Here is a 12,194-nt window from a genome sequence, read left to right as displayed (position 1 = left end):
TTTTGTAGCTGATTTCTGTAGGTCCCCAAAGGAGTACATGTGCTCTGAATGGCCAATTCTGAAAGTAACTCATTTCCAGCCATTCTCCAAAGAGGCATCAAAACATAATGAACAGCTTCTCTTTTCCCTTTTCCCTCAATCACATTTCAATGGGAAGTCCCAGAGGTATCCCAGGGAGGGGGAGGGATGTCTGAAGTTCAGAAAGGCATATCAGAAACTCATTCTAGGAATCATTTTTGCCAGGCACCAGAAATACCCTAAAATTTGATGGCCCTATTCATGGAAGTTTGGCTCCTGAGCCTCCTTCCATAAGCAATGCCAAATGAGTCCCTGGGCATCTCCCTGCAACGTCCTCATCCAAAAACATTATAGCAATACAGCCCATGAATCATTCAATGCCATGCAAACCAGAACCACATTCTACTGCCTTTTATGAATCTATTATTTAAAGCTAGAAAAAAAATGATGTAAAATTGCTACCATTTTACTATTTCTACCACTTGGTTCTTTTTCCTTGTTACATGTTTTGAAACTCATTGGTAACTCGTTTTGTTGTGAAGTTTGCTTCCCATCTTTTCCCCACCCCAAACAAATGCATCTGATAATACAATGAAACAACACTGGATTTAGGGCCTGAGAGTCTATGTCTGAGGTCATTGCTCTTTATATGATGTTGGACAGATCATTTCACTTCTCAGTGCCTTAGTTTCCTGACCTATAAGATGAAGGACTGGAACAAGTGATTTCTAAAGTCCCTTTCCAGTTCTCAATCGATGATCCTAATTCTTAGTATGTGAGTCAGGTACTCCACTCATTTCTTTACTAGTACTCTAAATTAATTCAGTATGGTCATTAAAACTCTACTTGTACATCATTATAGAAATCAACCTCAAAACTCTCTTCCTGACACTTTTTTTAAAAAAGATCTTAAATCTTATGTCATGAAAATTCAAATTTCTTTGAAAGAACGAAGTTCGATGATCACCTACTTAATGCTTACTATGTGCAGGAAATTCTGGTAGGCAATGATGGAAAAAAAAGACTAAACTAAAAGATTCTTTACTTTCAAAGAGCTTGCAATAATTGTAAGATAGTTTGAGGAGGACAAAAAAACAGAAATAGGTGGGAGGAATAACTTCATGCACAAGATGCAGCTGATGTGTCTTAAAGGAAATTAAGGATTCTGGATATAGAGATGAGGAGAGAAGACAGTGAAGATATGGAGAGAAGCTTGTATGAAGGAATGGATGTGGGAGAAGAAATGCCAGTTCAGGGAATTATAGAGCTCATGAATATGAATATGACGAAATAAGTTTTAAAGGTAGGTTGGAGCAATACTGTACAGAGTTTTAAAATGACAAACTGAAGGGTTTGTATTTTATTTTTTTTAATAGGTTTTTATTGATGTAATTTTTTCATATCATCATAATTTTCTCCAGTATGCCTCTCCCTTGTATTTCATTCCAAAAATATGGAGTCATTGAAGATTTGGAGGCAAAAGGGTGTTGTAATCAAACTTGTGCCTTAGGAAGATTGAATTGGCAACAGTGTAGAGTGTAGACTAAAGAGAGTAGAGACTGAAAACAGGAATGCCTGATTAGTATGCACAAATACCAAAGGACTTTTTATTTCATTAGGATTGATTAATAAACATCACAACCTGACCTTAGAATTAGGAAGACATGAGTTTGAATTCTGTCTCAACATCTACCAGTTGTACAAACCTGGTCAAGTCACATTAATTCTCTGTACCTCAATTTCTTCATCGCTAAAATGGACATAATAATAGCACCAACATCCTAGAATTCAAATACTAGGGTCAAATGAGATAACATGTGTAGGGTACTTTGTTAACTTTAAAGCACTATAAAAATAATAATTATTATTATTATCATTATTTACTTATCTGCATATGCAAGGTATTCTTCCAAGAGAATGCTAGTTCTTTGAGGGTAAAAGACAAATGTCAAATATAATGGAGATAAAGGAATTACATTGTTTTTGGATTCCTTCCCATGACTTCTAAGTAAATTTCTCCTTCTCCATCCCATAAGGTAAATAATGCCAAGAGATGTTGGCAGCTATAGCAAAATAGTACTAAGTGAGATGGTACACTCACTTTTGGTCAAAGTTGGAAAGGTGGGACCAATGATTATATCATTTCAGTTTGAACATAATTCTATCTAATGAGAAGATCTTTTTCTAGTCTTGTGTTATAGATTATTGTCATTATGTATGTATATATTAATATGCAAATTATACATATTGACAAAAATTATACATATATGAATTTATTAATATACAATTCTACATAAATAATAGGTATATATAATATGTATGCATCTATTTAAATGTGTATATATGTATATGTGTGTGTATTTATAGGTTTACCTAAAATTTAAGTCTGACTCTGAATAGACACAGTTTATACTATAGTTTCTTGGTATTAGAAGTGTTAAATAAAGGAAGAAAACAATTGGTTTGCTCGTTATTTTGGGTATCTGGAAGATTGAGTTTAACCAGTATTTCAAGTTAGGAAGAACTGTGGATCTAACTTGAGATTGAGAGCAGATTGTGATGGCCACTTCAGGCCCTCTAAATCACATTTTACCTTTGTCGTTTCCTATTAACTACTGCTGTATTGAGCTTAAAACCACATGTTCTAGAATACAGTGCATTTATGGGTGCCTAGGTCTGAGCTTGTTGGACCTTTGTTTCTAATTCCCAGATTCCACACTCCATTACCTAAGGGTGCCTTAGATATATTGGTGTTCCCTGGTGTCCTGACATTTCAGGGGTAGCAGTATATACTTTTCATTCTAAGACTACTGCCCTGGACCTTCTTATGTTTGATCAAAGGAAAGGTAGAAAAAAGAATAAGATTCACCAAGTGACTCTCAGCCTTTCTTTATCTCCTGCCCCTTGTTGCCTGAGCTGCCAATCAACTACAGGTCAAACAGTGTGATGTAGTAGTTATCAATCTATTAGTTAATTATCCATTAGTTGGTATACTAATTCCCTAATAGTTAATACATTAAATCTCATTTATGTATATAGTAACTTTCCATTTTACAGATGAGGAAACTGAGGTGATATGATTTGCCTGGGTTCATACATTTGGGATTCAAACTGAAGTTTTCTAACTTCACAATCACTATATCCCTAGCTGACTAGCCTAATGCTGACAGCTCATGTAAGCAATAATATTACTGCAAATATGAAGAGGAAGTAGTTTCCTTTCTATGTGGCAATAGAATGTCTTTTAACTCTTTGTGTATTATAGGTGTAAGCTACAATTTCATACTTAACAACAGATGGCATCATTTAATATCCTAGGCATCCCAGCCTGGGTATTCCTGAAAATAGAAGCATAAGAGAATGAAAAATGAGTCAATAATTTATGAATTCTAAACTCTACCAAAGTATTTTAATTTTCAACAAAGGATGCTTGTATATTTGAATCACAGGAACACAGAACCTCAGAGGCAAAAGGGACCACAGAGAGGTCTAGTTTAACCCTATCTGAAAAGGAATATACTATAAGATAACTGAAGTAATTGTACTTTTTTCTTTAAGTACTCTGTGAAAGCAGAATCTGTTATCTTCCCAGACTTTCCATTCCACTTCAGTATATCTTGAATTATTCCAAAGTTTTTCCTCACATCTGCCTATAGCTGCTAGTCCTGACCTCTGAGGCTAAACTGAGCAGTTTCAATTCTTTTCCTGTGAGACAGTTCTTCAGATAACTGAATATAACTATAATGTCTTTCCTTATAACACATATATTGGTCTTCTCTTCTCCAGCATGTTTTACATCCCCAATTCCTTCAAAAGATACTCTTTTACATGGTCCTAAGGTTCTTTATCATCCTTTTCACCTTCCTGCACATGTATGTTCTGCACAGCTAAGTGGTTCAATGGATAGGCCACTGTGCCTGTAGTCGGACAGACCTGAGTTCAAATTTGACCTCAGAAACTTACAAGCTAAGTGATCCAGGGCAAGTCACTTAACACTATTCCCTCATCTGTAAAATGGGCTGGAGAAGGAAATGGCACACCAATCTAGTATTTTCACCAAGAAAACCCCAAAAGTGGTGACAAAGACTCAGACACAGCTAAAATGACTGAACAACCACAACTGTATGTTCTATAGATTGGCAAATATATGGCACAATAGTTTATATTTTTATTAGTCTCTTTACATTCTTTTGATTGTTTAATGTAGAATTTTACCTCTTTGAAGACAGGGATTATTTCATTATGGACCAGGAACTACATATTATGTCCTTAATAAATTATAAATCATAATAGATAGATAGTGAGTGATAGCATTGATATGTATGTATAGACTATAATAAGTATTACATATACATATATACAAATATGTATATCATGTATAATACAAAAATGTATAATGCTAGTCTGGAAATGTAAGAAAGGTAAAACCGTAATATCTTTGATTGATGACGTACCCATAATAAAAGCTGTAATGTGGCTAGGCTTGTTCAAGATACTAACCTTTTCTGGCTTAACTATCTCCCACTTATGCATGTACACGGGAAAGCAAAAAAAGTTTTAGAATTGAGATGAATGCCTGAACAGGCCATTGACAATACGTTGGGAGAATAGATTCCTTGTCAATGATGGCTAGTCATAGTCAGCATTAGAGAATAAAATTGGGAGCCATTTGAAATATCCACCCTAAGCTATAGTGAGCCTATCAATGGAAAAGCAAAGGCAGTGATCTGGAAATTTGGTTGAAAAGATAAAATTAAACATGAAAGTACTCCCTGTTTTGCATTTTAAAGAGCTCGGTGCCTAGGGTAAATAATCTCAAGGGGAGATGAAAAGCCATCTAACTAAGAATTTGAAAAGAGTACTTTTTTTTAATGGTTCTATTATGCAAGGGTTAGTTTTATTTATTTATTTTTGAGAGAGGGAGAGAAAAACAGAGAAAGACAGAGAGAGAGAGATTATTGTTGAAAGTCTCAGGTTTCAAAGAGTGGCAGATTTTAGTAGAGTTCTTCCTTGCATCAGTCAGCAGAGACTACAAATTCAGCAGAGTAGTGTTTAAAGGAAAGAATACATGTTGGAAAGAAAAAAGCAGGGAACAGGCCAAGTAGGGCAACTTTGAACAAAATGGTTAAGTAACTCTTCAATATTAAAAGAATGAGTTGACTTTTATCATTGTATGCCCAGTCTGTAAGTATTCTCTATGTTTATTCTACTCCATATATACATCCCGTGCACATATGTTTCCTGTCCTTATCCCTCCATGTGTGCCCTATTTGTGTCCTCTCATACAACTGATATTGTGTGTATTTTAACTATAGTATGCTCCAAATCTTTGGGGAAATATTTTATGCTTCTTTTAAAAAAATCATTAAATGCTTTTTTTTTTTGAACTATTGATGTTCTTTGACAAACAAAGCTAAAAACACTGATGGGGGCTAATGGGTCATAAATTTGAGTAAACACTATGGATATGGAGTAGTCTTGCTTTGGGGACTCATTTTACTAGCTTTAGGATGGTACAAAAATTACACATGAATGAACGAAAATGCTTTAAGAGGAGAAAATAAAATTATATAGAATTAATTTATTCTTTTATTTCCCATTGATAACATTCTCACATTAATAGACCCTGATTATTAGGTTGAAAAGCATTTTATTTACACATATGGTAGAGATGAGAGAAGATAAGATTTAAAAGTAAGAAGTAAAAAAAAAACAGAAAAGAAAAAAACTAACTCTGAAAAGCCACCATTCTTAGCCAATCACTTGGGAAGACTGGTTTCTTAGAAGACATTACATTTCAAATTGTGTGCTATGTACTACTGCTTCCCAGAAAATCTTCTTCCTCTGATACTTTTAACTTTCTATTTACAGTTTCCCCTGTGGCTCATCTTACAAACCCAGCAATGGATTTCATTTGTTCTCTTCTCAAATACCTACCATTTTTTCTTTACCCTGACATTGATAATAAATACATGTGTTGAGGTAGAAGGAGGCTTTAAAGGTGCTGAAAGTCATTCCTGTCTGCCTGCTCCATAGATTGATTACAAATTTATCCTTTCTATTTTCTGCTAATATGCTCAGGTAATTCAGTTACATAGTAAATGATGTTGTGAATCTGATTAATCCATGTACATGACTCAAATGTTTTAGGAAAAATTTCAATTCCATATGTTTTCTTTTTCATCATAAATATTGATGTTCAGTTTCCAAACTGATGTATCTGTGACAAGAAATTCATGTGGGCCAAGAAGTTGCTAGTTTATTTACAAGCTTCTCTTTCTTTGAATGAGCTATACTAAAATCAGCTGCTGACCTCTAGAATGTATCTTCAAATGTACATCATTTTTCTTCAATGTTTAAGACTGCTTGTACTTAAAATAATTTTTATGAGGGGTGCAAAGTCTTTTGTTTTTCTTTTAGATTTTTCCCCTTTATGGGCCTTTAACTTAAACTGCATTCATACCTACTGAAATATGAAAAAGAAACACTTAAACTTCTAACATCCTCAGAGCAAAAGTATTTCTGTCTCTGTCTCTCTCTTTCACTCTCTCTCCTCCGCTCTGCTCCCCCTCCCAAAAAACAAAACATTGCTTCTTTCCATTTAAGTGTCCCTTTAACTCTACAAACAATGTTTAGGGAAGATCATGTAGGCCCAGTATCCTACCAGAAGTCTTTCACTTCCTCACTACCAGTATTTCAGAGATTTGGAGTCTAGAGACTCTGCTTTTCTCCCTGCATCAAGAGAAGATACTGACATGAATAAAATAGAAAAAATAAAATAAAAGACTCCATAGTCATGTAATGTGATAACAGACACAAATTCTATCCACATTCTGGAGTGGATTAACTATCTAAATTCCCTATCATTTAAGTTCAGCCAAGTGAACATAACCACAACAAACTTGCACCAACTCCCCAAACATAATTATCTAGCCTTTTTGCCTTAGGTTCCATAAACTTGTCTGATTTTAGCTACTTAGTTTCCTCTTAGAACTTCATCTGTATTCTAATTATACGTTTTCCTTCCTGGCTGCTTTGGTATAATATGAGATAACAAGTAACAGAGATACAGTGAATAAGGTGCTGGACTTGGCGTCAGCCAATATCCTTACTCAGATATTTAATAATGATCTAGCACAAGTTATTTAACGTCTCTCAACCTTAATTTTTTCATTGTAAAATGGGGTAATAATAGTGCCTATCTTACCAACATAGATAAAATACCTGGAAAACTTTGAAATGCTATATAAATATTAACTATTATTTCTGCTCACCTCAATCAACCTGCTTTACCAACTTCTTAGCTCAATGGTTTTCATAAGGTAGTTCAGGACCCCTGGGAGTCCCTAAGAACCTTTCAGGGGGTCTGTGAGGCCAAAATTATTTTCATAATAATACTCTTACTACTACTACCACTACTACTACTGCTATTGCTACTACTACTGCTACTACTATTACTGCTACTGCCACTACTACTGCTGCTACCACCACCACCATTACCACCACCACTACTATTACTACTTTGTTGCTATTCAGTTGTGTCTATCTCTTAGTGACAGGTGAGAAGTCCATAGGGTTTTCTTGGCAAAAATACTGGAGTGGTTTGCCATTTCATTTTTTAATGTGTTTCAATTTTACAGATAAATTTAACTGAGGCACATAGCAATGAAGTGACTAGCCCAGGGTCACACAGCTAGTAAGTGTTTGAAGCTGGATTTGAATTCAGGTCTTCCTGACTCCAGGCCCAGCATTTTATCTCCTGCTCCACTACTACTACTACTCCTAGCTACCACTTATATAGTACCTTCTATGTGCTAAGCGTCGTGCTAAGAGCTTTAAAATATTATCACATCTGATAGTAAGATGTTTTCATTTCTGATATGGTAAATATTTATAGATATAATTCACATAAATAAATATTTCATTGGTGGTCCTTGATTTTTAAGAGTATAAAGTGTTACTGAGGCCAAATAGTTTAAGAGCCATTGTCTTAGCTCATTCCATTGTGCCCTTTTGAACACCTGCTCCACTGTTTCCAATCTCTCATAGATCCCTGACCTAATCCTCTTATATTACTTATCATCTGTAAAATGGAGGTATTATTTTCTTATGATACCAGTTTATGGGGGTTTTCTGATGAAATGATTTTGGAAGCATTAAAGTTCTATTAAATGTAGGTTGAATTGAAATCATTTCTGTCTGCTCCACCACTATGCACCCAGTCTCCCATGCTTGAGCTTTTATAGTTATCTGTGCTACTTCCCTAGTCTTCACTTCTCAGATACAATCAGTTACCAGGTCTTAATGATTCTGCATTAAAAAACATATCTCAAATCCGTCCCTTCCCCTCATTTGTCACTTGTAACAACCTAATGCAAGACAAGAGCTTTTACACAGGTTTTTTTCATGCCCATTGTCTCTCTTATCTATGAGAATAATATATCATTGTCTTATATTTCTATATTTGGTAATGTCTATTTATGAGTCTTTTGTGTTTTTAAATATTTTCTAGGGTAGAAAAAAATAAACCATTGTCCTATACTGGATACTTATTTTGTATTAGAAGGGACCTACACTTCAGGAAGGCCATAGACATAAGCCATAATTAAACATTGTTTTAGAACAGTGATTCTTGATCTTTGGTGCTGTGAATATTTTTTAAATACTTTGAAAATAATATTTTGATGTACTTGGCTTCCTTTGTAATTCTATATATTTTATTGTTGACATTCAAAAATATTTTTCTGAGACAAGATTCATAATATTTTATTAATGTGCCAAAGAAGTCCATGACCCCCCACAAAATAGTTAAGAACTTCTATTTTATAGCATGAGTTCTACTCAAGATGAGGGCAAGTGGGAAATGATAACTCTTGCCCCCACATTGGGGTTAAGCACACTTAAGATGAATCTGTTCTATATGAATCCAAAGTGGATCACCTGGGATGAGGGACAGGACATAAGGAAAATTATTAATAATCAAAATGAGCAAATTTGTAAATAGATAACAATTCATTCTCATAAAAAAAAGATTTAAGGAAAATATGAATGTTGAAATGGTTGGAGACTGGGAGGAAGACCAAGTCTCTGATGAGACGGATTTACAAATGGATTTTATCAAGGAGTTAAATAACATCTACAAGGTAATCAATCAAGGAGTCTTTAAACTTGGCAAGGGAGGAAGAAAGACTTCATTACTGGAGATCAAAGGGAAGACAAAGAGAAAGGATGAAGATGAAGAAAAGGATTTGATCCTAAAATAGGAGAGAGGAAAGGTCATAGTAGATGTCTTCATCTCCTCAGTAAAGCAGGAGGTGAGGTTAACTGCTGAGTTATTTATGGGGGGGGGAGTGGAGGTATATTTGGGAACCTGACAAAAAAACAAGTGTGTTTGGAACTGTGATGAGCATAAGGTAGAGTCAGCTGGAGATGTACTGAGAATATACTGGCACTGTTAAAGGACTGAAAAAGTAGCGCATGATGTAGGGATTCAGTTTAGATTCTTGTGGGGAGAGAGATGTCCCCTTCCCCATACAATTGCACCTGAAAATCTCTTTGCTTCCTCTCTCTTCAAAAGAAATTGTACCGAAAGTCAATATCCCCAGTTATATTACTGCTTTTAATTTAGATAAGAATCCAAACAGTAGAGAATAATTTACTCCCATGCTACCTTGCTAACTTCCTTTTAGCCTTAGTTTAAGTGCCACTGTCTTCAAGAAATTGTTCGTGATATCCCCAGGTATCCAGATATTGCTAACCTCTCCCACTTCCTGCTAAACAATGCTCCCTCATTACAATAGATATCTATGAGAAAACACATAAAATGTTCCTTGTCAAGTACCTTAACTAAGGTAGCATAACTGGGGCTTTTACCCTGGGTACCGACATTCAGAAAACATACTTTATCCTATAATACATTTCTGCCCGAAATCCCCACTCTCCATATTCCACCATCGTCCTCATACCATGTAGGGTCATACATGTGAATCTTATCCCCTTCCCAGAGCCACCTTCTCCCATCACCCTGTACCCTGCTTGGTTTCATAGCCTGGTTTTATAGCCTCATCAATGGTACCATAGATCTAGGGTTAAATTCTGTGAAGAACATATCATTTGCTTTTGGGGGCACCTGACAGGTATTATTTACATAATGGCTGTGCTGTTAAATGCTTAACATCTGGCTCTCTGGTTTGAAAAAAATGTATGCATGTCACTTTTAAGTTTAATCCATATTATTAACATTTTCTCCATCCTTTTCTTAAGTCTATATAAATAACAAAATTACAATTTAAGCCATAACTTGTAGTATTTGTCAGTTTTGGAGGTCTCGAGCCGATAGGAGTTCTCTCTAGACTCTAGTAGACTAAAGGCTATACTGGGATGAAGTCAGTGCTTCTCAGGGTAAAGAAATCCAGGGAATCTAATAGAATAGACAGTATAGACTAGGAACATTATTACTGTGGTGAGGGTAGCACAAAGTACAGAGGGGCAGTAAAAGATAGTGTAAAGATTATTGGATTTGAGTCAGAGGAACTGGGTTCAAATCCTTAACTGTTCATTTAAAAAAAAAAGAATATGCTAATCTCTCTGACCATTCTTTTTTTCCCACTCTATAGCCTTTCATCCTTGACATAAGTGAATGATAGTTTACTCTACACAAAATCTAAAGCTGAAATAGGATCCTTTCATAATAGTGTCAAACTAATAACCCATCTCTGACCCAGCTCTATTTACTGCTTCACCATTCACTACTCACTAAGACATTGGAGAATTTGTATATGGTTTTACAATCTGCTGAAAGCCAAAATAAAAATATTGGGAATTTCTACTTGTTATAAAGTCCTTTCTTAAACTGAGAACACATTTGCTTCATTGGATCATAATTTAGAGCTGGAAAGTAACTCAGAAGTCATCAAAGTCCAACCCCCTCATTTTCTTAGTTAAGGAAAGAGAATTCGCCCAGCACAGTAAAGTGAATTGATCAAGGTGAAACATAGAACCAAATTTGGAGGCAACACTTGAACTCAGTCTCTCTTACTTCAAATCCAATATTTTTTTTTCCAAACAACCACCCTACTGTTGTATAATTCTGACGTGTGTGGAGGACACATTGTTAGAGGAAAGTCTTTACAATGAAAAGTCAAACTTAAATATATATATATATATATATATATATATATATATATACATATATATATATGTATATATATATATATAAAATCTCAATGCAGGCATAGATTATTCTCATAAATATATAAATTATATAAATAAGAGATGAGGCATGTGGATTTTGAGTTATTGATATATTTTCAGGCAGGTTTTAGGTATATAATAAAGCCCAATTTCCCCCCTACCATATCTTAGGTATTTTTACCTCTTTCATAGGCCTTGCTAATAAATTTGAAGGTTTGCAATAATATATTACTATCTCATGTTTGAGGTGAATTTTCTCTCCTCTACTTCTGAAATGAATTCCAAATGAGAATGCTTTTGTGATACCAGCTGTCTTTTTTTTTTCTCTGCCTAAGAAGACAAAATATGGCTGGATGGATGTTAGGACATAGCTTCCATATTCTGGAATCTAAAATGAATGGTTTGTGACTCTGAGAATAAGAAATATTCATCAGGTCCTTACCAATGGTCCTGCCATCTTTGCTGTAAATAATTTTACCCAGTAGCCCAACTGAACATAGCTCAATCTTTGCTCAAACATAGGATGAAAATATTCTCCTCGTTTAGCTACTATTGTTTCCTTGTAACACCAACTTTTTCTTAATTCTATCTTTAGTGGCAACACAGAACAAGATTGCTTGTTTCAATTTAATCTACAGAGTTTATGTTATCAGTGATATCCCTTATGGAAATGATGCTAGAGTTTCATTGAATCCATACATCCCATTGTTCCCTATCTCCCTTTGCAGTACTATTTCTAAGCAAAGCCCTTTAGTCATTCCAACCAAAGCTTAATTGATATCTTGCTCTTAAGAAATGTTGCTAAAAAACAAAACAGGTAACCCCAAATCTTCTGAAAGCCTTGGGAAATGGTGAAGGAATAATTTGGATGGCAAATTTAAATTACCTGGCCACCCAAAAAAAGAAACATTTTCTTCATCAGTGGTTTTGAGGAACAGGCATTCATTCACTCATTGTTTCAACTTAATTTAATAGTTTCTCCT

Source organism: Phascolarctos cinereus, unplaced genomic scaffold, assembly GCF_003287225.1.
Source record: "Phascolarctos cinereus isolate Bilbo 61053 unplaced genomic scaffold, phaCin_HiC Scaffold_1;HRSCAF=81, whole genome shotgun sequence".
Taxonomy (NCBI): domain Eukaryota; kingdom Metazoa; phylum Chordata; class Mammalia; order Diprotodontia; family Phascolarctidae; genus Phascolarctos; species Phascolarctos cinereus.
This window is presented reverse-complemented; position numbering follows the sequence as displayed.